At 44.2% G+C, this 26336-nt stretch overlaps 1 long non-coding RNA gene across 3 annotated transcripts in view; it reads right to left on the reverse strand.

Annotated features, from left to right (window-relative positions):
* The window catches only part of LOC102395590, a 194961-nt gene that overhangs the window by 161671 nt on the left and 6954 nt on the right, over positions 1-26336 (reverse strand). The gene's annotated exons all lie outside the window — the stretch shown is intronic.

The raw sequence follows: 26336 nt of genomic DNA on the forward strand, positions 1-26336 counted from the left end.
TGTTTGATTAATTCTAGTAAAAACTGATGCTTATATAAGCCTTAAAGAGGTGGAGCTTCCAAACCTAGGGTCCTACATATAACAGTCGCTCACTACACAGTTGTGGAATCAACTAGATTTTATACTGATTAGTTCTTTCCTGTTTTAAGAAAAATTATTAAAAAACAAAACAAACCTTCCACAAGGGGTTATCATTATATCCTTAGTGACAATCTCCTGTCAGAGTTACAACATGAGTCACCCTGCCCTAGTAACGTGGTGTTGGGAATTCACAGAGCAGCCTCAGTTTTCCTGGAAACATAACATGAGCACAGCACATCATACCATTATAGCGATAGGAGTATGTCAGTCGCCTAGTCATGTCCAGCTCTTTGTGACCCCATGGACTTGTAGCGTGCCAGACTCCTCTGTCCAAGGAGTTCTCCAGTTAAAAACACTGGAGTGGGTAGCCATTCCCTTCTCCAGGGCATCGTCCCAACCCAGGGATCGAACCTAGATCTGCCGCGTTGCAAGCAGCTTCTTCACCATCTGAGCCACCACACCATTACCACTCCCCAGTCCCAGTTCACATACTGTCTCTGACTAACACACACAAGTCTATTTCTCACAAGGATGGGAACATTAGAAAGGAAATGAATCGAGAAATTGCCTCTGGAAACTGAAAGCAAACCAGAGCAATGTATAGTCATGCCTCAAATGTTCATGGATTTGAGAATGCTCATGGATCACTCTGGATAAGGATTCATTGTTTTTGAGATAGCATGATTCCTCAGTGAAATCAAAAAGGCTGTGGTCAGCTCCCACATCTGAAACACACAAGCTGTGTAGCTCAGGCCAGTTAGTTGATTTCACTGAAGGTACTTCCTCACCTATGAAATGAGGGTAACACTCTTCTCCTTTCAGCTGCTATGAGGATTACAAAAAACCTGTTTTGGCAAGGACTGCTGTTGCTGCTGCTGCTGCTGCTAAGGTGCTTCAGTCGTGTCCAACTCTGTGTGACCCCATAGACAGCAGCCCAACAGCTACCCCGTCCCTGGGATTCTCCGGGCAAGAACACTGGAGTGGGTTGCCATTTCCTCCTCCAATGCATGAAAGTGAAAAGTGAAAGTGAAGTAGCTCAGTCATGTCTGACTCTTAGCGACCCCATGGACTGCAGCCTACCAGGCTCCTCTGCCCATGGGATTTTCCAGGCAAGAGTACTGGAGTGGGTTGCCATTGCCTTCTAGACCCTCAACAAATATGATTTTCCCTTTTGGAATGTATGGAATATAATGCAGATTTATCTCAAGATGCTAGATTACATACTTTAACCATCAGCTACTAGACTATGTCTTCACACAGTGAAGTAACTCAGCGGTTACTGCCTTATGTGTGACTCAATTTACTCTTGCGCTAAGCACTCCAGCCCACCTGTGGACCACTCTGAGTGGCTTTACTTTGACACCTGAGAGGTTCTCAAGGGCTGGTGAGGCCAAGTGTGAGGGGGTAGTCCTAGACTCTAGGCTGGTGTTGCATGTCTTTGCCCCACACACCAGTTTTCTGCTCCATTGGTATGATCCTAGTTTATTTCCTGCCTTCTCTATCCCTCTGTCCTCCAGCGATACTGTCCATGGCTATCATAGCCTCCCTTCTTTCTAATTTTCTGCTTTCTCATTTTGCTTACTTTCCTCCAGTCTTCTCAGCCTTTAGTACCACTGTGACTTGGCTGGTATCAACTGCTAACTGCCAAGCAAGAAACAGATGGCACACTCAAATCCAAAGAATTCTAGAAAGGTTTAATGAAAGGACTATTTGCAAAGTGTAGGCAGAGTATACCACATGAGAGGTGGTCCAGTCCCCTGGGTCTAAAGACACGGGAGCTGTCACCACCTCCAGGCCCACAGTGGTAGGGGGAGGGAACCTGGAACTTAACTTCTAGAACCTAGAGAATGTCTAAGAGAGAGACTCATAGAGAGAATCAGGGCGATAAATACCTCAGACCTCTCTTCTCCCTCATTCCCACACCCTACAAGAGTTTCCCGTTGGACAGACCCAGTAAAAAGCCAGAGAGCAAGGCTTCCAGGGCCCAGAGAAGGGTGAAGAAGGGTAGAGGGTCTGGAGGAACACAGACACCAGAGAGAACTTGTCTCACTCTGGCTTATGAAGCCAGCACCCACCAGCACTCCAGACAGCCAGAATCCTGAGTGTGAGGGATGTGGGATAATTGGGGTGCGGCTACCGTTTTGTGCAAACTTGCAGGCTCAATTGTGTTTTTCATCTTTGTGCCATTTCTCCCTTCCTTTAATTTACTACGGCTTGATCTACCCTTCATGGAGTTATTTTAAGCACACGCAGGAGATCTTCTTGCCATACACAGGGAACAATCAATGTTCTCACTTAATAATTCAGTCTTTCATTAAATGTCCTAAGTAATTAAATAAAACATGAATAAATTCCACACTGATATTTGCTAAAGTTTTGTTTCTAGAGAATTTTACCTATTGAAAGATATGCTGGGACCATTTATGATAATGAACAGTGAAACAAGAAAATCTCCGAGTGTAGAGTCACAGTCCTTCTCATAGTTACCAAATGCTTACTAAGTACTGAATATTTTTTATACATCACCTCAAATACTGAAATAGTCTAATGAAGTTTTAAAGAAACTGAGGCCCAGAGAAGCTCAGTGTCTTCCTCAAGGTCACATTAGGTAGAATCTGACAACAGGTTTTTCTGGCACCAAAGCCAGGCTTTTTCTATGATTTCCCCGACTCTGTCTTTCTAACATTTCTACAGGGAAGCAGGTGATAACAGAAAAAAATACCCTAGTAAGTCAGAGTTATCCATATTTCAAAACACAGGTGCATGTGGTATGCATTAAAAAGAGAGAGAGAGAGCCAAGTGTAAATTTCAGAAGAAGCTGGTGGAAGACCACATCTGAGGAATGTTCTAGAACACTGGGAGTAAGAAGGAGAGAAAACTGGCAGAAAATAAAATTTTCTGCTCTACTCATTCCCTGAGATCCTTTCTCGAAAGAAGTCCAGCCATGGGCCCAAATCTCAGTTCTCCAAAGAAGCCCACACTCATTGAAGGTGGCTGTGTCCTAGCCCTGCTACGAATCTCTAAGAGGCCCACTGCTCCTGAAAAGGGCTTTCATATTAGTATTGGGCTCACACTCTTTCCTAATAATTTGTTTCTTTCGTGAGCTCCCTGTTAGCACATTCTGATTGTTTCATATGATCATGAGATATACTCCTTTGTTTTCACATTAGTATTGTAGGTGGTGTGGATTGATTCCAAACCTCTGGATAGTTCTCTAATGTTAGGATAGCCTCATTGGTCAGGGAGGAAACACATTTCGATATATATCCTGATCGCTCCCCCACTCCATCCTAAAGAGCTCCTCCTCCTACATGTCCCTTTCAGAATAGTGGCCTGTCAGTCCCTTTGTGGGCTTCCCACTAGTGGTAAAGAACCCACCTGCCAATGCAGGAGACACAAGAGATGTGGGTTCAATCCCTGGGAAGATCGTCTGGATGAGGGCACAGCAACCCACTCCAGTATTCCTGCCTGGACAATGCTATGGACAGAGGAGCCTGATGGGCTACAGTCCATAGGGTCACAAAGAGTCAGACACAGCTGAAGCAACTCGGCACGCACGCATGCACAGCCCCTTTGTGGTGTCGGTTACCCTTGAGTCCTGCTCCTCCCTCATATCCACAGCAAATCAGTAGTCAAGCCTTGTTGGACCTGGGTTGTGAATCCCTTTCTCCTTCTTCTTCACAGGGATCACCACAGTTAAAGCTCTTATCTACTCTCCTTTGACATCCAATGAGCACTATAGGCTTTTTTCCCTAAACAACTAAACAAATAAACCATTTAAGATAGATTTTCCTAACCACCTCTTCACTCCCTATCCATGTTCTACTGAGCCACTAGAGTTAACTTTGTCATACTTAGATTTGATCATTTCATTTCCTTATTTAACGTACCTTCTAATGTCTGCCAATTGCCTAAGAGAGTATTCCAAGTACTTTAACCTGATACAACAGGGGCTCTGCCCTTCTTTCCCAGTGCTCCCTACAGCCTGCTCTGAACTCTTTATTCATTTGATCCTCCCTACTTTGCTCATAGTGTCCTGTCAACCCACAACACTTACGGCCCTACTTCTTACAGCACCTCTTGTATGAGCCTATCCCTGCTGTTAACCACTACACAATGAAGAGAAGGAATTCATTGGTCCAGATTGGCTTAGCTAGCTACGGCTAGGGGAACAAAGCCACTTTATATATGTGCAGCCAGGGGAGGGGACCGCCCCAAGTTGTCTGCTACATTTCCTATGTTGCTGTGAGAACACAGAGAAGACAGGCTTCCTGATGTGATCGGGTGTGGCAGACAGGACCCACGCATCCCAGAGATCCATCTGCCAACTGGGAGAGGCTGAGGCAGGGGAATCACTTATTACATTGGCTAGCTAACATGGCTTTCATTCACAATCTACAGAGACAAAGTTCTTTACTAGTTCTTTCTGGTTCTTGGTAATTCAACCTTAAATTACCATCCGGACCTTAAAGGAAGGAACACAGGGTGAAAGAGGGGAATGGGGACAAGGCAACATCAGAGAGAAGTGGGTCACAGAAATCAACCCGCTTCTCATGACATTGATCTTTTCTCCTCCTTTCTTCACTGGACTCATCATTAAAATGGAGGTGAGGTCAGAGTAGATTAGAACATTGTGAATGTCCTGTACCGGCAGAGTCTTTTCTTCAGAAGAGGTTTTAGTGGCACTCTAGGAGCACATCTGGCAGACATGGACTGGCTGTGTACTGTGTGGCCCTTCCTCAGTGGCCTAGGGATCATCAGGGCTGGAGCAAACTGGGAAGTGCTGGAAAAGACCAGTATCAGATGGGTCTGAGCACCAAAGAGGACTGAATCTCAGGCTGATCAGAAGGAGGGGTGATGAGGGAGGGTGCAGGGGGGTTTCAGGCCAAGCCCTGGGGGAGTTTTCTGTATCCACTCTTCATCAAGGAATTCTAACAGAGCAGTTTTTCTTTCACCTTTGCAGGTCCCTGACTTGAGAGGAGAAAATGGCTGTATCATTTGTGGCCTGCGAGTGTTGTGTCTGGTTCCTGTGGTTTGTTTTCCTGCTTTGAAAGCGAAACCATGCGCGGCTCCAAGATGGAAAGCAGACCAGGATTTGTCAGCGCGGCCATTCGTCATGTCCCCCAGAGGGGGCTGTGAACTCCTGCAGCCTTGAGCTCTGCCAGCTCACAGACCACCCACCTTGCAGCGCTCCAAAGGCCACCAGGCAGCATGGGCATGGGGCTCTTCTACCCAGCTGGTCTGAGGCCTCAGCCAGCTCCCACCCACCCTTGGGGATGCAGGCCTGAAATTAACCACAATGATGGACTTTGGACCCGGCAGTCCAGGTCCCTCGCAGGGCGATTCTGAAGTGGGCCCAGGGTCAACTTGCAAAAACGTCCAGCATGGACAGAGCCTCTCAGATCTGCTTCACAGCAGAGCTGGGGAGGAAATCACTTTACTGCTCTGTGAAAAGTCATTTGGCTATGTTTAAGTTGAACTCTTTTGTTTTTTATTGTTCTGCAGAAAGCTAGTTGTAAAATGCTCTGATGTACAGCAAACAGCAAATGTCTACACCTGTCTGGTTGGGGGAGGGTGGGGGGACTAGGGAGGCACTTGGAGGCATCGCTGTAAGAAGAAGTTTCTAATGCAGCTGTCCCAGATAGGTCACCGATGATCAGCAAGTCCATCAGACCCGCCTGGGAACTTAGGAAAGACGCCCTGGTCTGTAGCAGTCCACTCAAATCTTTGGGGCTGGCAGCCTGGAATCCGTATCTATAACAAGTCTCCCCGGTGAATGTTCTGAACTAATTTAAGAACCAGAGCATGGGTCCATGTTGATTGTACAACTCCATATCTGGGGAACATTTCTATGTGTGAGCCCAGGAGGATGCTCTGGTCTCCAGGGAATCAGAGGCAGCTGGGGCTGTTCCCAGAGCTGATCAGTAGGGCCAAAAAGGAGGATCTTATTTGCTTTGCCAGGCTGTGTCAAGTCTGGAGCAAATGAGCATAGCACTGAAGCCTTCTGAATCCATAGAAGTCTGGTATAAATATGCCAGCTCGACCTGGAACAAGAGCATATGGCAGAGTGGGAGTTGACTGTATCTGGGCTCAAGGAGGAGCAGGCTGAGCCCAGAGCCTGTATTTTAAGACTTGGTTCACTCTTGTGTTTGTGTTCATTTTTTGGAGGACTGTCTCACTGTAATTTTAATAAAGGAAAACCTGGAATAGAAAAACATGGAAGCATGTGCTTTCTTACTTTCTCTCATTTAAACCTATTGAACATCTCATCTCATTTGTTGTGGGAGTATGCATCCAAGACCCTGTACAGGCACCCAGGGTTAGACTCCAGGCACTCAGCATCCATCAACAGTGTGGATGGGACTCCCCTTGAAACTGCAGGGACACCAAGCCCCCAGTTTATCCTGACCTTTCAGGGTTTCCCAGAAAGTGCTGAAGTAATCTGCAGTCTCCAGGCTCCCTCCCACTGACCCCAGCCCAAGAACACACTCAGAAGAGGACTGGGCTCCGGGGATGGGCTCGGTTTCCAGCCGTCCTAGACCATGCGGTGCTTTGTCAGCCCCCACACTGGAACGGCGACTCCTGAGTCAGGTTTCCTGACTTCATGACTTCAGCATGTGTGGCCAAAGGGACCCAGCGGCCATGCTCTCCACAACATCTGGCATGCTCTGTCTCTGGGGCTTCGTCTTGCAAATTTTCTAAGGAAAAAAAGAATCTAATTGTCTCATTTCTTTCCCATTGGGTATCAGGGTGAGTTTTGGTGGGAGGAAGGTATGCTGGGGAAAGAAAAACGGCTGTTACTTCTTCTCATGCATTATCTGTCTTTGAAATCCAGTGATGAAAATGTCTGTGGGAGGGAGGAGGGGCTTTGGCAGGAGAACACATTCCAAGACCTGCTGGCCTGGGCTGTCGGCTATCGTATGTTCTTCACAAATGATTTATATTAGCACAGTCAGTGTTCCTGAGGTGGGGGATGACCATCCCTGGCCATGACCAGGTTTCCTTGGAAAAACAAAGAGAAGGAAGAGCTAATGGTACAACTGGTGTGAGGAGAGAAAGAGGAATTAGAGAAAAAGCCCATGATGAAACAGGGATTTTAAAAAAAGAAATAGCTGGAGGGGAAGAGCTAGGAGAAGATTTTCTACTTTACAAGAATTATTTCTATATTCCTGATCATCCTCTTTTACTTGTAAAAGGAAAGGTGTTTTTCTTCATTGTGTTAATACTCCAGAAGTACTTCACTGTATCAGACATTTGAGAACTGTTGATTTAGGAGTTTCTCTTTATGGTAGAGTAGATAAACTCTTAGCCAATATTTGAAATTCATTCAGATTTAGTAAAGATTCAGGGAGGTGGTGGTGGTTTAGCCACTAAGCCATGTCCGACTCTTTTGCGAGCCCATGGACTGTAGCCCACCAGGCTCCTCTGTCCGTGGGATTCTCCAGGCAAGAATACTGGAGTGGGTTGCCATTTCCTTCTCCAGGGGATCTTCCGAACCCAGGGATCTAACCTAGGTCTCCTGCATTGGCAGGCAGATTCTTTACCAACTGAGCCACTAGGAAAGCCCCAATTGTAATGATTCATATGAAAGTTTTTAAAATTACTGTCACTGGTTAGTGAAGTTGTTTGCTTTGTGGACAGAGACAAAGGTTAAAATGAAGCTATCATTGGTTTTCTTCTTTTGTCTTTTTTGTTTCCCTACTTTTTTGCTAAAAGAACAATTTTTAAGAGAATAAAGGCTACCAAATTCATTCATATTTGTGATCATCATGGAGCCTCAGACTTGCACATTCTCATATAGTAACTGTTTTTCACGTGGTAAGGACTGAAAAAATGGTCTTTAAAATGGATACAGGCAATGTCCTTGGTTGTCAGCTGATAACTCAGCATCGGCACCACCTCCTGCTACACTCTCCTCTGTGTCACAGGGTGGGGGAGAGCCTGGAAACACATTTCTTAGAAGTCTTACCCTCTGTGGTTGTGGCTTAGGGTCTCTTCTCAGAGGCCCTTGCACAAAGTTTGGAAGCCAGAGTTTTCCAGAAAGATTTCCAGGCAGACACATCAGCAGATATGGGGGTTTCCAGGAGAGCTCTGGAGAGTCACCTGCTCCTGGAGACTTGAAGTTCAGTGACTTCTGGGGAAACTTTCCAGAGTGACCCACTCCAGTGCTGCCAGCAGCTGAGATCAGCACTGGGAGTTTCCCTGACCTTAGCTCCCCAGCCCTTCCAACAGTTTTGCTTGTCTCTAATTCTCTGAACTGAAGTAATTACTGCTTATAATACTTAGACTGGCTTTTTTTTTTTTTTTGACCACTCTGAAAGGCATACAGGGTCTTAGTTCCCCAACTTAGACTCCAACCAAGCCCTGCTGCATTGGAAGCAGAAAGCCCTAACCACTGAGCCTCCAGGGAATTCCCTAGAGTGGCTTCTATCTCTCTGAACAAGCTCTGAAAAATGCAGTAAGCTATTGGGATAGGATGAAATCACTTTGGGAGGGAGTGTAGATCAAGAAGAGGACAAAGAAGCACATAAGCTATGTCCTTCCTTCCTCTGCCTTGCGCCGACAGGCTGCCTTCCAGCTCAGCGGGCTCATTCCCAGTCTCAAAGACCCCTTCTGATGCTCATCAGAGTTAAGAAAAAATGGTTCCCAGCCTCCAAAAATATTTCTTCCCCATTTTAAAGAAACAGCCTTTACTTTAAGTATCCTGTTATACAGATTGCAGATGTTAATAGCACAACTTCTAGAACATATTGATTCAGGTTTAAAAGGAACCACCTGTGTCCAACATTAACTCAATGGAATAGTCTGTAAGAGCAGAGTAACTGGAGAGAAAAACAATGTTTCGGTCTCTTTAGTTTATCACTAGTTTCAGCAAAATCAACTGTTTGCTTCAGAATACAGTCTCTGTAAACCAGAAAACTGAGATCACTAAAGGGAGGTGCTGAGCACCGCCAGCATATACGGACACTCAAAAAATTCACTGAATGAGTTTTTGAAATCACAGAGAGAACTCCAGGAGATGTGACAATCAGGACAAAAATAGTAGAAAGAGCACTAAAAATTTTAAACTCTTCCATGAAGGAGCTAACAACTCAAATCCTTTTAAAACCTGAAATCAACACAATATTGTAAAGCAATTAGCCTTCAAATAAATATAAATAAAGTGTAAAAGTGTTAGTCATTCAGACATGTCCAGCTCTTTATGACCCCATGTACTGTAGCAAACCAAGCTCCTCAGTCCATAGAATTTTCCAGGCAAGAATACTAGAGTGGGTTGCCATTAAAATAAATAAATTTGATTTTAAAAAACCCTGAAGCTAAAGAGGTTCTATCCCCAGGGAATCTGAATTTCTGGATCTCTAAGAAAGAAAGGAATGTGAAGCTCTATCTTTCTAGAACCACCTCTAAGAAGTACTTAACAACACAGAAATTATTTAACTGGCACACCAGCCAGAGCACCCAAATAAACAGCTCTATTTTCCAACTAAGGAAATTATTTAAAATCTCCTTGGGATATCTCAGAAAATTAATGTCAAAAACAACACAGGCGGCTCTTACCTTCTGAGATGGTGCATACACACACACACACACACACACACACACACACAAGAACAACACAGACAATAATTTGGAATGACCTCAGAGTACTCTTTCAACCTTTGTTTCTTCCTGTGGCAAAACCGTGCTGGAATTTAGAAGCTCTGAGTTTGAATCTCAGGACTGGCCAGTTTTTAACTGAGTGGCCCTGGGAAAAATCACTTTGCTCTGATTTGATTTTCTTCAACTATAAAACAGTGATGATGGCATGTACGCATGTACCTTTCAGACCCCCATGATTACTGTGAGGATAAAACGATGAGTGTGAAATGTCTTAGAAAACAGAAATATTCTCAGCATACAACCCATAAGTAAAATCTTGTATTCTTGTTTATGGTAAGACTATTCAATTGCTCAGATTTTAAGCTAAAACTCTTTTAATGACAAAAACCCTTGATAACTGATTCCTAAGGCATAAGAGTAGACAGTGATTTTATTCTACTAACAAACAGCAAATCTGCAACCACACAGCACTGCCGTTATACACACGTACTTACAAATAGGGAAGTCCAGAGCAAAGTTGTTATGGCAACAGCTGGACTGTGAGTATGAGATTGGAGTGGACCATGTCCTCACTAATAAATGTCAGCTTGATTGGAATTACTTACTAAAGTAGAGCTTAGACAAAGCCAAAAAGGAAAACCAAAGCTTTCTTGATAAAATGGAATCCCAAAGCATAAATAAAAGATTCCACCTGAGAAGAATGATTTATTATCTCTCACTCAAGAAAAGGACGCTCAGTCCATTCTATATGACCACATCTCTTAAGTTGTTTGCTACTGGTTTATAAAAAGCTCAGGCATGTGTGTCCATAAGGAGACATACAAAAGCACACGCACGCACGCGCGCACACACACACACACACACTACACAAATATATAAGTTCAACTAAAAGAAAAACTAGAGGTTATTGGTTACTTGAAATGAAACTAGGTATATCTTTGCCCTAAAAAAGCAAATTATCCCACCTTTAGGTCAGAAACACTAATAAAATTTACATCAGCCAAAGAGAGTTTGGTATTCAGGAAACCTGAGACATTAAAGTGAGGCTGTCACAAAAGAAAAGAGACTGAACGTCTGAAACTTAAAAACCCATCGTACCTAGCATGAAGACATGAGTGAATTTATTCTGCCTCAAACCAACTTGGACCGTATATAATTCACTTCCTTATAAGCTATTTGATTAGAAACGCTAGAAATAATCATGTTACCACATAAAATCCTTCTTTCTCCAAGCTCTCCAAGCTACCAGAGATATGACACACTGGAAACAGTATGTACATTTCTGTTAGGAAGATACCAGGTACCTTTCCTAAGAGCAGGCATCTTGGAATGGACGGTCACAATGAACTTTTTCTTTTTTTTAAGTCATGCATGAACTAAATGTCTCCCTTCTTCAACATAATTTATACAGCTTTATAAAATGAACATCAGATTTTCAAAGGTTTTTAAGGTTCTTATACTTATGTTTCATTTATAAGGCATGATCAGACATGATCATCACCACGCTATACATGCTACACACTAAATCGCTTCAGTCGTGTCCAACTCTTTGTGAACCTATGGACTGTAGCCCACCAGGCTCCTCTGTCCATGGGATTCTCTAGGCAAGAATACTGGAGTGGGTTGCCATGGCCCCCTCCAGGGGATCTTCCTGACCCAGGGATCAAACCTGTGTCTCTTATGCTTCCTGCATTGGTAGACAGGTTCTTTACCACTAGCACCACTTGGGAAGCTTAGAATAATTGGGATAAGACACTGGATCAATGGAGACATTTATTTGAGGGTTCAGTGAGCATCTCTGTCATGTTAAAAAAGCGAATCCATAAGAAACAAATATTTCAATTGCACTATACAAACAAAGCTGAAAGCTGGGTTTCCCCTGGATCCAAGCCCACCTCAGGAATTCTACCAAACCTGCAAGAACATAAGACTCCCATTTCCCTAAGATCCTGCATTAATTTGAACATGTTTGACTAGAACGGTTATAAACAATGAAAGAAGAAGGTATTACCCCACGTATCAGTAAGGCAGGGCACATGATGGCCCAGATGCTAAACCTCTGAAGTTCCCTTAGTCTGTTCTTCTGGCACTTGTTGGCTTTGTCTTCAAGCTGACTTCCTTCATGATTACAAGTTAGCTCTCCGCAGCAATAAAGGGTTACATTTTTCCTTATTCATGTTCAGTGAGCAAAAGACAAAAACTCTCCCCTAACTGTGAACTAAAAATTCTTCCCTTCAGTCTTACTTGGTTAACATAAGTCCCAGGGATACCCAATGGACCAGTAGTTGCCAGTGAACCATCAGGTATGAACTGTCCTATCCCTGGCTCCAGGGGTAATGACCAGCAAAGGAGAAGGGATGTAAGGACTGGCTTAGACCAATCAAGACCCATCCCTGAAATGAAAGACTGAGGAAACCTCCTCTAAGTTACAAGGCTAAGTTGGGTACAGAGTACCCAACCAAGGGTATTCTTCTCAAATACTAAGAAAAAAATAAGGATTTTCTTAGGAAAAAGAAAGAGAATGGATGTTAGTAAACAATTGACAATGTCCACCTTAGAACCCAATGAGCTTACCTTACCAGAAGTTGTAGGAATTTGACCTCTGATGGTGTGTCTGGACTTTATGTGGAACAGTGGCCCACTGTCAGTAAGAAGGGGTATTTCTAATCAAAAACCCATGTGCTTCCACCTAGACTCAGAAAAACAGATTCTGCGTTCCTTAAGAGAGAGGGCTGCAAAGAAACTTAAACACACTGATGAAACTTTATCAGAGCCTAGTATAAGAGCCATAAAATCAGTATAAACAAAGACATTCCCCATATCAGCAGAACAGAAATAGCAGCTACTGGTTTAGGCTAGCAAGCAGCAGAATGGATAAGCGTAGCAAAGTAGCAGGAGAAAAGCCCAAAGAAGACAAAAGTCACCTACCATGAAAAACAAGGAGGCTGGTATGGCTTTGGGAATCAGTGTCTTTTAGATAAGGGCTTGAAGCTGAAAATGTGAAGGTAATTCCAGGGTGCTTGGTGAACTACTAACAATACTGCTAAGAATACTCCTTTCTCTCTCGGGGTGGAAAATAATGTTTCTTGTAAAAGAGGATCTTCCAAGAACTCCCCAAAGGTGAGCAGACTGGATTTCCAGATTGGACTGCCTGACCATAGGAAGGTTACAGAATAGTGCTCATCTTGGGCAGATCAAGTCTAGAACAAGGCATGGCTTCTTCATCTAAACATGCTTCAATATTTCTATTTTAAAGCTTACTACTGCTAAGTCACTTCAGTCGTGTCCGACTCTGTGCGACCCCATAGACAGCAGCCCACCAGGCCCCCCCGTCCCTGGGATTCTCCAGGCAAGAACACTGGAGTGGGTTGCCATTTCCTTCTTCAATGCATGAAAGTGAAAAGTGAAAGTGAAGTCATGTCTGACTCTTAGCGACCCCATGGACTGCAGCCTACCAGGCTCCTCCGCCCATGGGATTTTTCAGGCAAGAGTACTGGAGTGGAGTGTCATTGCCTTCTCCGATTTTAAAGCTTAGGGAGCTTAAAAAAATCAAAGAAAATTATGAGCAAACCAAATTTTTTAAAACTGTAATACAGTAGGTACCAACATAAATATATACACACATACACAGACATTTGCCCGAAATTGTCATTTCATTAAGACCAAAGTAACTGCTTGGCTATGTCATCTTGAATTAGGTAGAAAGGATAGAATGTTCCAGAAGACTAGTTGCCCATAACATATTCCAACAAAGAAATCTACTATAAAATCATAAGTGGCCATGAATTATAGAATCAAGATTCAAATAATTTTGACAGTGCAAGTGTTGGGGGAAAAAAGATCAGGGGCAAATGCAAAGTCCATTACTTTGGTTGAAAGAATCAACTGTACAGACAGGATAATACCAGCTTAAGAGCTATGAGTTTTGACCAGGTCTGTCAGTTGACCATGATTTAATATGTGATCATTAGGGTAATGCAACTACTAAAAAATCAATATAATATTTAGATCATGGCAAGTGATAACTTTACCATTTTCCAACTGGATCAGACCACATTTGGGATCCTGGATAACTGAGGTAAATGAATGACAATGTTGACAAAGTCGGGGCATTCAGAGAAGGCAAGGGGGAAAGTTTGGGAAACTACATCATAAATGTAGCAGAAAAGGCATCATTTAGAGTTGGAAATAAAGTTGTTCTGTTACTCTAGAGAGCAAAGACTGAGACAGCAGATTTGGGATCTCTGCACAAACAAGTGGACACTGTTAAATGTCCTATCTCACAAGCTCTGGAGCCAGCCAGCCTGGGTTCATACTTGGTTCTGCCACATACTGACTCTAACCCTAAGCAGGTTGCTAAAACACCTGGTTGCCTCAGTTTCCTCATCAGCAAAATGAGGATACTAGGAGTCCCCACCTCAGAGAATTCTGATGAGGAATCAATTCATTTCAGTTCAGTCATTCAGTCGTGTCCGACTCTTTGAGACCCCATGAATCGCAGCACACCAGGCCTCCCTGTCCATCACCAACTCCCGGAGTTCACTCAGACTCACGTCCATCGAGTCAGTGATGCCACCCAGCCATCTCATCCTCTGTCGTCCCCTTCTCCTCCTGCCCCCAGTCCCTCCCAGCATCAGAGTCTTTTCCAATGAGTCAACTCTTCGCATGAGGTGGCCAAAGTATTGGAGTTTCAGCTTAGCATCATTCCTTCCAAAGAAATCCCAGGGCTTATCTTCAGAATGGACTGGTTGGATCTCCTTGCAGTCCAAGGGACTCTCAAGTCTTCTCCAACACCACAGTTCAAAAGCATCAGTTCTTCAGCACTCAGCTTTCTTCACAGTCCAACTCTCACATCCATACATGACCACTGGAAAAACCATAGCCTTGACTAGACGGACCTTTGTTGGCAAAGTAATGTCTCTGCTTTTGAATATGCTGTCTAGATTGGTCATAACTTTCCTTCCAAGAAGTAAGCGTCTTTTAATTTCATGGCTGCAGTCACCATCTGCAGTGATTTTGGAGCCCCCAAAAAGAAAGTCTGACACTGTTTCCACTGTTTCCCCATCTATTTCCCATGAAGTGATAGGACCAAATGCCATGATCTTAGTTTTCTAAATGTTGAGCTTTAAGCCAACTTATAAGTAAAGTACTTAGAAACTTGCCTGGTAAATCGTAAGCACTGTAGACATCTTTGCTATCAATACAAAGAACCAGCTTTTTCACAAATAGAAATTCTATGTGTATTGGTTTGCTAAGGCTTCTCTAAAAAAATACCATAAACTGGGTGACCTGAACCACAGAAATTCATTGTCTTACAGTTCTGGAGGCTACAGGTCTGAATCAAGGTGTTGGCAAGGTTGACTCCTTCTGACGGCTGTGAGAATCTGTTCCATGCCTCTTTGCTAGCTTCCGGTAGACCACTGGTAATTTTTGGTGTTCCCTGACTTTTAGAAGAATTGCCCTGGCCTCTGCTTTCATCTTCACATGGAGTTCTCCCTGTGTGAATGTCTGATTCTATATTTTCTTTTTCTATGGAGATACCTGTCATACTAAACTAGGGTTCACAGTAATGACTTCATTTTAACTTGTTTATCTTTGTGCTGTGCTTATTTGCTCAGTCGTGTCCGACTCTTTGCAACCCCATGGGCTGTATCCCACCCAGGTTTCTCTGAGGGATTCTCCAGGCAAGAATACTGGAGTGGGTTGCCATTTCCTTCCCCAGGGGATCTTTCCAACTCAGGGATCAAACCCAGGTCTCCTGCACTGCAGGCAGACTCTTTACCGCCTGAGCCACCAGGGAAGCCACACCAGAGATAATTATTAATACCTTGGTTTATTTCTTCCTGGAAACATGTATTTATACAATTAGGATCTTCTACTATATATACCTTCGAAAACTGATTTTTTTACTTGTCATTTTTATCACTCCCATATCACTAAGAATGAATCAGGGTTGAACGTTATGGTACAATTTCTGATGATACAACACTACCTTATCAGTGCACCGTATGTCAAACACTGATCTATTTATTTAACAAACACATCCCTGAATGGCTACTCTGTGCCAGACACTGTTCTAGGTGCACAAAATAAAGCAGTTACCTGACCCAATTCCTGCCCTCATGGAGTCTGCAGTCCAGTACAGGGATTTAGGCAATATATAATCAACAAGCTAAAGCATGCAGATACAGGTGTTAAGAGTAAAGCGGGAAAGGGAAATAGGAAATACATGTGTGGTGAGGGTGTTTCTATTTTAAGTTAAGTGGTCACACAAGGCTATTTTGGTTATTTGCAATTTATCTCTGTAAAGACCCTATATCCAAACATGGTCACTTCAAGAGATACTGGGTATTAGGACTTTACCATATGAATCTGGAGGGACACAGTACAAACCATACCTATGTCACCTGTTGTTGGTGGTGTTCAGTCACTCAGTCATGTCCGACTCTTTGCAACCCCATGGACTGCAGCACACCAGGCTTCCCTGTCCTTCACTATCTCCTGGAGTTTGCTCAAACTCATGCCCATCAGGTCTATGATGCCATCCAACCAACTCATCCTCTGTCACCACCTTCTCCTCCTGCCCTCAATCTTTCCCAACATCAGGGTCTTTTCCAACGAGTCAGTTCTTCATATCAGGTGGCCTAAGTATTAGAGCTTCTGCATCAGTCTTTCCAATAAATATTCAGGGTTGATTTCCTTTAGAATTGGTGGGTTTGATCTCCTTGCTGTCCAAGGGACTCTCAAGAGTCTTCTCCAGCACAAAAATTTGAAAACATCAATTCTTCGGTGCTCAGACTTCTTTATGGTCCCACTCTCACATCCATACATTACTACCTATGTCACCAGGGAGCTTTAAAAAAAGGTCAGAGGGCCTATGATCAGAGATGCTGCTAGTTTAATCCTCCAATGTAGCTGATTGAGGAAATGTTTTTACAAAACAATTATAGGTCAAATCAGGGCTCACATCATGCAATTTAAGGTGCAATAAAAAGCTTGATTTCTCAACCCAGAGACCTGACTTGGCCTCACAAATTACAGTAGTAAAAGGACTGGGAAACATTATTGTTACTTCCTTTATTCATTTTCCTGTAGAGACAGCAGAGGGAAATAGCACCTTCTGACCCCTTCGAGGCTGCATTCTTGCTTCAGCCTCCTTTTTGCTCGACAAGTTACAAGCACCCAATACAGCAGTGCCTATGGGAGAATAATAGTCTATCACTTATGGAGCACTGCAGACTTTTTCCATCTTCATGTCATTTTATCCTCCCAACTATCATCATGGAGACTATGGACATCAAATAGCTTCATACTCATGAGGGAATTGAGAAGTTAAGCTTTTAGTCTGGGGTCATGTAATAAATTAATGGCAGTGCTGTGATTAGGTTTAAGTTTCTTGATAACCTATCAATTATAAGTCAATTGATTGAACATCTCCTATTTGTTTAGTACTGTAGTAAGTGTTGAAGATTGAGACCAAGTATCTGTCAAATCAAACCTTTGAAACTTCCAGCGTTGAATTAGAAGCTACACCTGTCAAGACAACACATATTCCTGCTTACTCTTAACTAAGTCATGAGAATAAAACCTCTCAGCACATTATTTTTTTGTCTTGGCACAAACGACATGCAGATCACCCAAAGGACTTCAACCTCCCATTTGAAGCAACATTTGGAAATGCTGTACTCCTGCTCCTTTACAGAACTGCTCTCTCAATTCTTCCTCTGTCTCAGGAAGTTCTGGAGACTGTATCTCTGCTCTCCTTTCTAGACCCATGCTGTGGAGAAAATGGCACTGGCATCTGCATGGGTCACCTTGCCACAGAAAGCAACAGCTTAGACTTTTCCAGGGTTCTAAAACCACCTCCACTTCTTACATCAGCTCAGTGAAGAGCAGAGTGTGCCTCCCCACTGAGTCCCAGGGCAGCCCTGCTGAGTACATCCGTGAGATGTGCTTCATAACAACCAACCACAAAAATCTCGGAGGCAATCAGCAAAAAGCTCTTATTTTTTACTCGCACAGCTATGAGTTGACAGGGATTTGGCTAGTGATGGAGACTGAGTGTGGCTGGGCTTGGTTCCAACCTGTGGGTTGGGTTTTGAGCTCCCCCATGTTTCTCGTCTTCACTGGAAGAGCACTTTCTTGAGGTGTGTCCTTTCCATGGCAAAAGTAGGAGCACAAGATGGCAAGTCTCATCTCACGTGTGTATTTCAAATCTGGGCTCACAATTCATCTACAAACCTCCCATTGGCCAAGGCAAATCACTTGGCCCACTCTAAAGTCAAAGGGCAGGAAAGTACACCTCTCTACCAGGAAGTCATGTAAAAGGTATGCAGGTACAACTGCTCCAAGGGAATGACGGGTCAGATTAGTCATTTGCTTGCCCTGATAAGGCAGAGGTCCAGTTCTTCAGAATGCCCATGATGGCTCGCCCCTAGGTACCCACTTTTCCAGCAGTACAGAGTCTTGTCTTTGACCACTGAACTCTCCTGTCAGATCCTTTCCTCCCCAGATTCCATGACACCACCTCAAAAGCAGCTCTTCCCTTCTCATGCTGCTTTATTAAAAGCTTTCTGCCAGGCTGGGAAGTTGAGGAATCCCACCTGCATCTAATAGACGATAATTTACTAATGTAACCCAGCACTGTTTGCTTTTTCCCTCAGTCTGCTGCCTGCCTGTTGCATTGTTGTTGGCCAAGCTCCAAAAATCATAATAGGAAAGGGAAAAAAGAAACTATTTAGAAGATGATTATCCAAATATCCAAGGCATTCTCTAGGTAATGAATCCATATTGAGTGAGACTAGCATTTGGAACACTAATGTAAGGGGAAGAGAAAATGAACAATTCCCATTAAAGTAAGTAAGTCCCGCAAGTCTATCTTTGTAGGACCCACAACATGGAGCCTCCTAGACTTAGGTGTTCACACCTCTCCCATATTTTCAAAGCCATTAACCAGGGTAGACTTGTCAGGGTTTCAACAGTGTAATTGTTTAGCTATAAATTTCCCTGCTGACTGGGGCCTGAGGTTTCCAATAATCACAGGCAATGGCAGAAGTCAAAATAGACAGTGCATGGGGGAAGGAAGAGAATGAAGCAGGAGGATTTATGAGGTGGGAGGGCCTAGGGTGGTGTGGAAAGAGGATGAAGGCTGCTAAAGGTAAGGACACGGAAGAGCAGGGTACGGGCCATAGTAGCTCTAGGTCAGATTGCAAATAAGGTTTCTGCTTTTTCTGACAGCATGAAAACCAGCCTGAGATGCTGGCTCCCTCCCACACAACAACCTGGAAGAACCACAGAAAGAAGAAGCAGGACTGGATTTGGAGAGCTAACATAAAACTGTGGGGAAGCCCTTGGTAGACTGAATGTGGGTGGGGCAGCAGGTATGAGCAAAGTGATCAAAGAAGCTCCCAAGTTCTGCCCTTGCCACTACCTTCAGGAGATAATCTCCTGCCTTACTGTGGAAAAGAAGACAATGACATTAGCCAGATGGTCGGTGGGACAAGGGTAAAACCAGAACAGTGCAACACCCTGTGGAGTGACAAACTGCTGGGCTGGTCAGCCGGTCTTGAGCTTCACTCCTCTGCTGGTGGCTCAGTCAGAAAAGAATCCTCCTGCACTGCAGGAGACCTGGGTTCAATTCCTGGGTAGGGAAGATTCCTTAGAGAAGGAAATGGCAACCCTCTCCAGTATTCTTGCCTGGGAAATTCCATGGACAGAGGAGCCTGGCGGGCTACCATCCATGATGTCACAATATTTGGACACGATTGAGCGAGTAAACCACCAAAGCACTGCCTCCTTGCCCCCTCACCTCAAGGTTGGTGGGTCACATCAAAAGCTATGTTCTTCAAATTTGACTTCCACTCACAATGAGAGGACACATTTTATGTGGTGACTCAGTAAACATACAGCCCTGAATAAATGAAAGAAAATTTCACAGAAGAATGTGCTTCCTATTGGGATACCCTCCACTTTTTTTCAGCCTATTTTGTTCTATTCCATTCTATTTTTTCTCCCTCTCCGCCCCTTCTCCTTCCTCCTCCATCTGCTCCTCCTCCTCGTTTTCCTCCTTGTTCTTCATGTTCTGTCCTTCTTGTTCTTCCTCCTCTCTCTTCCCTCCTCCTCCCCATACCTACACTGGCTGACTCACTAAACTGTTCATCACCCATTAATGGGTTGCTACCCAGAGTTTGAAAAGCTTATCCACGGTGATCACTTCCTTCCAAGGGTACTTTCTCAGAACATTTAAAAGAGGATTCTGGCCAGAGTTGTGGCCTGTGAAGGGGCAAAAAATTGAGGTAAGATGCTGTAGTTCTGGGGGACTTGGATACTCTGCCTTGGAGCTCATCTCTGATCCTTTCTAGGAGCTCCATCAATCTAGAGCCCCTCCTAGTAACCAGACACCTGTTACTAAAGGGGAAAAAAAGGCGTTTTATAGTAGAATGTTATATTCAGGCAAATTATCATTTAAATCTAGGAGCTCAATAAATATATTCTCAAACATACAAGGCTTTAGCAGGCTTGTTACACAACAAACTATTTAGACAACTCAGGTAAGGAATAAATCCAGGAGATTACTAAAAGAAATATGGAAAATAAAGAAATTCAAATAATTACTATAATTTTTGCTATCTAAAAAATAAAGAAACAAATAAAAATAAATAAGTGTGTTGATAAGAACTCAGAACAAAAGTTTCAAACAATATCAACAAGGGAATGGGAGAAAGGAATGGACAGCAAAAAGAATGAGGATATGTGAACACATTCAACTTGTTCAGGGTAAGATTATACATAGATGATAGATGATCAATAATAGATGATAGGAGGATGGAATAGAGATAGATCTGAGATATTTGTGGGGATAAGTAGATTTAAGTATAGGAGAGACAGAGACACTCAGATTAGCTAAATTTTTTGCATATAATTCAACGATATGTGGTTTGTGAGAAAAATTAAAATAAAACAAAAAGATGAAAGGATGAAAAAATATTCAGCAAAAATATGAATCAAAGAAAGCCATGGCATCGCTTTCAATATCTGAAAATGGAATTTAAGCCAAAAAAGAGAATATGAAGAACAGGAAAGAAGAACTATATATAACCATCATTGGGATATATGAACTTCACAATATAGATTCAATATGTATAAAGTAACAATGATAAAAATGGGAGAAATAGAAAACAAGGCAACACACTCCCCCCACAAAAAATGCATAAACCAAGTAGTCACATTCATACTTAGAGCAACTGATGATTTCCTACTGTCCTCAGAATAAAGTTCAATATCAGGGCTTGTGAGGCCCTACATGATGTGGTCCCTTTTACCTCTCTAGCGCCATTCTTTGTACCTCACTCTCTTCACTACTTTCTGTACAGGATAAAGACAAGAAGGAAGGAGAAGGGGATGAAGAGGGCTAAGACAAACGTGAGAGTGACCACTGTGCTGTAGGTGCACTAAATGGGTCTTGAAGTCTGGATGGCAAAGATCAGAAGTCATAGGAGAGATGAGACTGAAGCATCAGGCAGGGACCAGCTCAGCCTAGAGCCAGTAAGCCATGCCAAGGAATCTGGACTTTATCCCACAGCCAGATAACAGGGAGCCCTGTCAGGGTTTTGATCAGGCTTGTGACTCTTGGCCAGTACATAATCCATTTATCGATCTGGATTGCCAAAAGCTACAAGGGTATGAGAAGGGAGAAACTGTTGTGAGCTGGTGATTAAGGCTGGAAGAGACAGATGATTTAGGCTGATGAAAAAGAAAGGGGAAATCACTGGATAAAGGAGACAGTGACAAGAAACGAAGTTGGGAATGAGAGTACAGAGTTCAAAGAACAACTAGGAAAGCCCTCTACCTCCAAGAAATGATGAGAGACAAGGAGGAGGGTAGGAAAGACCAGGGCAGTTGAGGCAGACACCAAATTGAGGACGTGAGACCTGACTCAACATGTTAGTGCTTCTCCAAACTTTCTTCCCAATGGCATAGGAAAAGGAACCCCAGAACTCTTGGGTGGTGGCTGGAAGTAGACGTCTACAATCTCAGAACTTCTTTGAAATCAATATTTAATCTTTAAAATTCATATGCATTTTGTGTTCTTCTTTAAATGAGATCAATCTGTGTGTATATGCTAAGTCGCTTTAGTCGTGTTTGACTCTTTGCAACCCTATGGACTGCAGACTGCCAGGCTCCCCTTTCCATGGGATTCTCCAGGAAAGAATACAGGAGTGGGTTGCCAAGCCCCCTTCTTGACCCAGGAATCAAACCTGCATCTCTTACGTCTCCTGCCTTGGCAGGAGAGTTCTTTACCACTAGCACCACCTGGGAAACCCTAGATCAATCTGTTTTAATATAAAAACATTTTTTAATTACTTTCTCATGAAAACCCTTAACTTTCCACACCCCAAGAAAGATTTCAGATTAAATTAGTATTCCAGAAAGATGTTTCTGTGACTTCTCACACCTCATGAATGCCAATATCTAAGGGACACTGCGGAGAAGGCAATGGCACGCCACTCCAGTACTTTTGCCTGGAAAATCCCATGGACCGAGGAGCCTGGTAGGCTGCAGTCCATGGGGTCGCTAGAGTCAGACACGACTGAGTGACTTCCCTTTCACTTTTCACTTTCATGCATTGGAGAAGGAACTGGCAACCCACTCCAGTGTTCTTGCCTGGAGAATCCCAGGGACGGGGGAGCCTGGTGGGCTGCCGTCTCAGGAGTTGCACAGAGTCGGACACGACTGAAGCGACTTAGCAGCAGCAGCAACAAAGGACACTGAGATGCCCAACAGTGAGAAATCCAACATTCCCAGGTAAGCTGTGAAGTGAGAGAGGTATTTGAAGAAGTTAAAAATATGCTGGAGGGTGCTACATAGATGGGACAGTTTGAAAGCCAGGTAAGAGGCTTTTGAGATTATCGCGATGAGATCTTAGACCAGAGGATGGCAGTAGATAAAGGAAAACAACATACGCGAGAGAAATTCTTGAGGCTTGATGGATAATGCAACACAGGGCAGAAAAGAGGAAAAGAAGGAATCAAAAAATATCCTGACTTTGAACTAGAGGAAGCAGATGCCCAGTCTGAAGAAGAGAAACGTGAAAAGGGGGCCCCTGATCCTTCCCAAGGATCAGGAGTAACATATTGACTTCAGCTAGCTGTGTGTGACTTCGTGTATGACACCCATGTAGAAATGTGTTATACAAGGAATAAGACCTAAGGTAGAAACACAAATGTGGCAGTCAGGATCATTCTCATGGGGGTCACACACAGTTGATACCACAGAGTGCATGGAAAGCCTGAGTGAGTCAGGAAAAAGAGCAAGCTAAGCACTCAACTTTGGGAGATAGTCATAGCTGATCCATGCATGAAAGAGAGAAAAGTATATCCACCTAACATACAGACATACATTTTCAATTGTAAGTAGCAGGAAAAATTTGAACAAGAAAGGGAAAAGGGGAGGAAACGTATTGGCTGGTAAAACTGAAGAGTCCAGGTGGAGACTCTGCATCAGATCCTAGTGCTCAAAGGATGCCATTAGAAACTCATCTCTAGCCACCTCTTCACTCTTCTTCCCTTTCCAGTAGCTTCACTTTCACACAGATTTTCCAATCCTGATAGGAACTTCTCCATCCCCAAAGTCCAACAAAAGTTTCCAACAGAAGTTCCAGGTTTGCTTCTGATTGGATCATCTTGGCTCACCGGATCACCTGGCCAGACCTGGGTCAGCTGCCCCAAAGTCTCTGCACCATACCTACATGAAGGAAGCCTGGGGGAAAGGGGCTGCCCTCAATGAAAGATGATTTGCAACTTCCATAAAAAGAGAGAAGCAGAGAGAGGGTCCAGTGAGAGAGGGGAAGGTTTTAAGAAGCTGGGGGTGGAAAGAGGGTGGCCAAACATAGGGGATGTCAAACAAAGCCTAAGGTGGGGGCAACGGAGACCGCACTGCCCTTGGCTAGCTGGGAAGCAGGCAGCCCCTCTCGCCACTGGGTCTCCCTCCTGCCTTAGGAGAGAGAGTTTGAGGACAGTGACGCCCCCTCCCCAGCTTCCACCCCCCTCATTCCCAACCTGGCATCCAGAGCCCTGGCTCGCAGCCCCTCATCACCATGCCCTCCCAGAGACTTGCCACAGCCACGTTAGCTGGAGCCTGCAGGCCTCTCAGGCAATAAAAGTCCCTCTGGCTTCAGAAAGTGGCCTTGTAATGCAACAGCCAGGTCCTTCCTGACTGGAATTCTCACCGCACACATCATACGATTCCTTGTTTCCCAGCAGGTAATTTTTCCAGTGAAAGAACCACCCCTCCCCTGGACTTTGCCTCTGGCCCTCCTATTGTTTGCCAGGGGAGCACCAGCAATGCTCCTTGGCTGGACTTCAGAGTTCCAGTTCAGCCGGAGTCGGGGAGGGGTGCTAGCCTGGGATTTAACCAAGGGCCCCAAGGGACTCATGTTATATGAATCATCTCCCCAGCACCCCAAGACATCAAACCACACTTCACCTCTCATTCTTTCTTTCCTGGCCGCTTTGCTCATTGGCGTTTGAAGCAGAGCATCCGAAACACCCTAGCAGGCTCCCCTTTTCATGAGAGTGAGTGAGGAAGAGAGAGAAGGACAGACAGATGGATGGAGAGAAGGGAATCCTGCGGATAGTGAGGATAAATATGGATTGCAAACTTCTGCAGCGGGATGGGGAGCAGGGGCCATCACATCCAGTTCTGCACTCCAGACCCGGATGGACCGACAGCAGCTCCCCTTAGGAATCTGAGTGGGCTCTTTCTCGTGTGATGTTGTGAAGTATGTCGGCATTCCTGGGTACCATCAGCCTCCTCCAAATGACCTGAGCTGTGGTGTGAATAGCAAGCTCTCACCGCCTTGGGCTGTGCAGGGGGAGAGGATGGGAATTCTGTTCCAGAGGTTTCCTCTTGCTGTGAAAATCAAGGCAGACATGCTTCATCCTCAGCCCCCTGAATACCCTTGAAGATCAAGGGGCAGATAAACTAATCTATTATAAATTCTAATGCAGCGCAGTTCCCTGACCAGAGCTTCTTCTCCTTCGGTGCCCCAAGCGTTAGCCAATATTTCATCAAAACCAGCTCCCTTCTGCAGGCCCATGTCCGCTCCTCCTACTCACCCCAAGAGGCTTGCACACTGGCGCCTTCTCTGTGCATGTGCTACACACACACACACACACACACACACACACACACACAAAGCTGGACCCTTATCATCCTTTCTGATTTATGATCCTATCTTGCCCAGCCTGGCTTAAAATGATCATTTTTTGCTCTCAGAATCTTTGAATCCCAGGAAAGGAGGCTTTAAAACACCAAAAAGATGACACACACGTGTGCACAGACAAACACACATCAACGAGACTCCCAGAGCTTTTCCATGAGATATTCGTTTACAAGAACTTGTCTTCTTGTGATTTCAGCCTTCCTCCTTGTACCATCTAAGCCTCATCTCCAGTGTAATAAAGGCAAATCCTAAACCCAGGGTAGCCCAACCACTTCTATGGGTGGCCCTGTTCGTTTCTCGGCAACCAGGACATCCACCCCATCTGCTTGGAGACCTCATACAGCCACTTCAATGCCTGCTCCACCTTGGTTCTCCCTCCTATAAAGTGGGTCTAATACGCCCACCAGGAGTCAAGTTGTGAGAATTCGTGCCTTAACCCTTTGGAAAGATGAACACATGATTATCACCATTCAGCCGGGGAAGGGCGGGGTCAGTCTGACCCTGAGACCCTGTCTGGATGAGCAGTTTAAGAAAGCATCAGAGTTGAGCAACTGGGGGTGAGCAAAGAAGAAATGGCCCCCATAAGAGCCGTAATTCCAGCAGATTATACGGTAATCCCAGATTTATACTGAATAATCCTCATCCTAAGGAAACCTCGGCAGGGCTTCCTGTGTGTGCTCCATACTGTGTGTCAGGTGGATGAGCTCATTTACTTCTCTGATCCACCCTCTGAGGAAGCCCTAGTTTATGGACGAGGAAACAACAGTGGAAAAGTTAAATGATTTGCCTGTGGAGCCAGACTGCACTTTTAATGCCTAAAATACACTGCAGCGAGCAAGGGCCTGAACAAGCCAGCATGTGTGTGGGCACGGAAAGGAGCCTGAAAGGAAACACATGGCAGCAGCCTAGGATCACAGGTGGTAGGATTACAGGTGAGGTTTTTTCTTTCACTAGAGTTTCTATATTTTACCTAGATTTCCTCATGTCCACAGTAAACATGTATTGCTTTTATAACAATGATGTTTAAATGTTCTTTAGAAAGAGCACCTTCCATTTCTTTTCTCAGACCACCGAGCTTTTTCAGCCAGAGCAGCAGAGACAAGCGGGGCCTAGGCTCACATGGTTAGACAGGCTCAAGCCATTTCCACCAACACAAGCAGAAGGACTGAGAAGCACTTTCATCTGCTATTAAGAAATACCATCATTAGGGAAGTGGAGTGTGGCCTTTTGCACCCCAAATCCAACCAAGTTCCTGATGTCTGTGGACAGCATCGGGTAGACAATGAGAAGGATGAAAAGACACCTAGATGAGGGTCTGGAGACCAGATTTCTAGATTTTTCTCTTTCATTTTTTCATCTTGTGGTAGCCAGCTAATTTCTTTACCATGTGAACCAGATTTCTCACCTTCTAACCTCTGAGATTCTAAGATAA

This window comes from Bubalus bubalis, chromosome 3 (genome assembly GCF_019923935.1).
Source record: "Bubalus bubalis isolate 160015118507 breed Murrah chromosome 3, NDDB_SH_1, whole genome shotgun sequence".
NCBI lineage: Eukaryota > Metazoa > Chordata > Mammalia > Artiodactyla > Bovidae > Bubalus > Bubalus bubalis.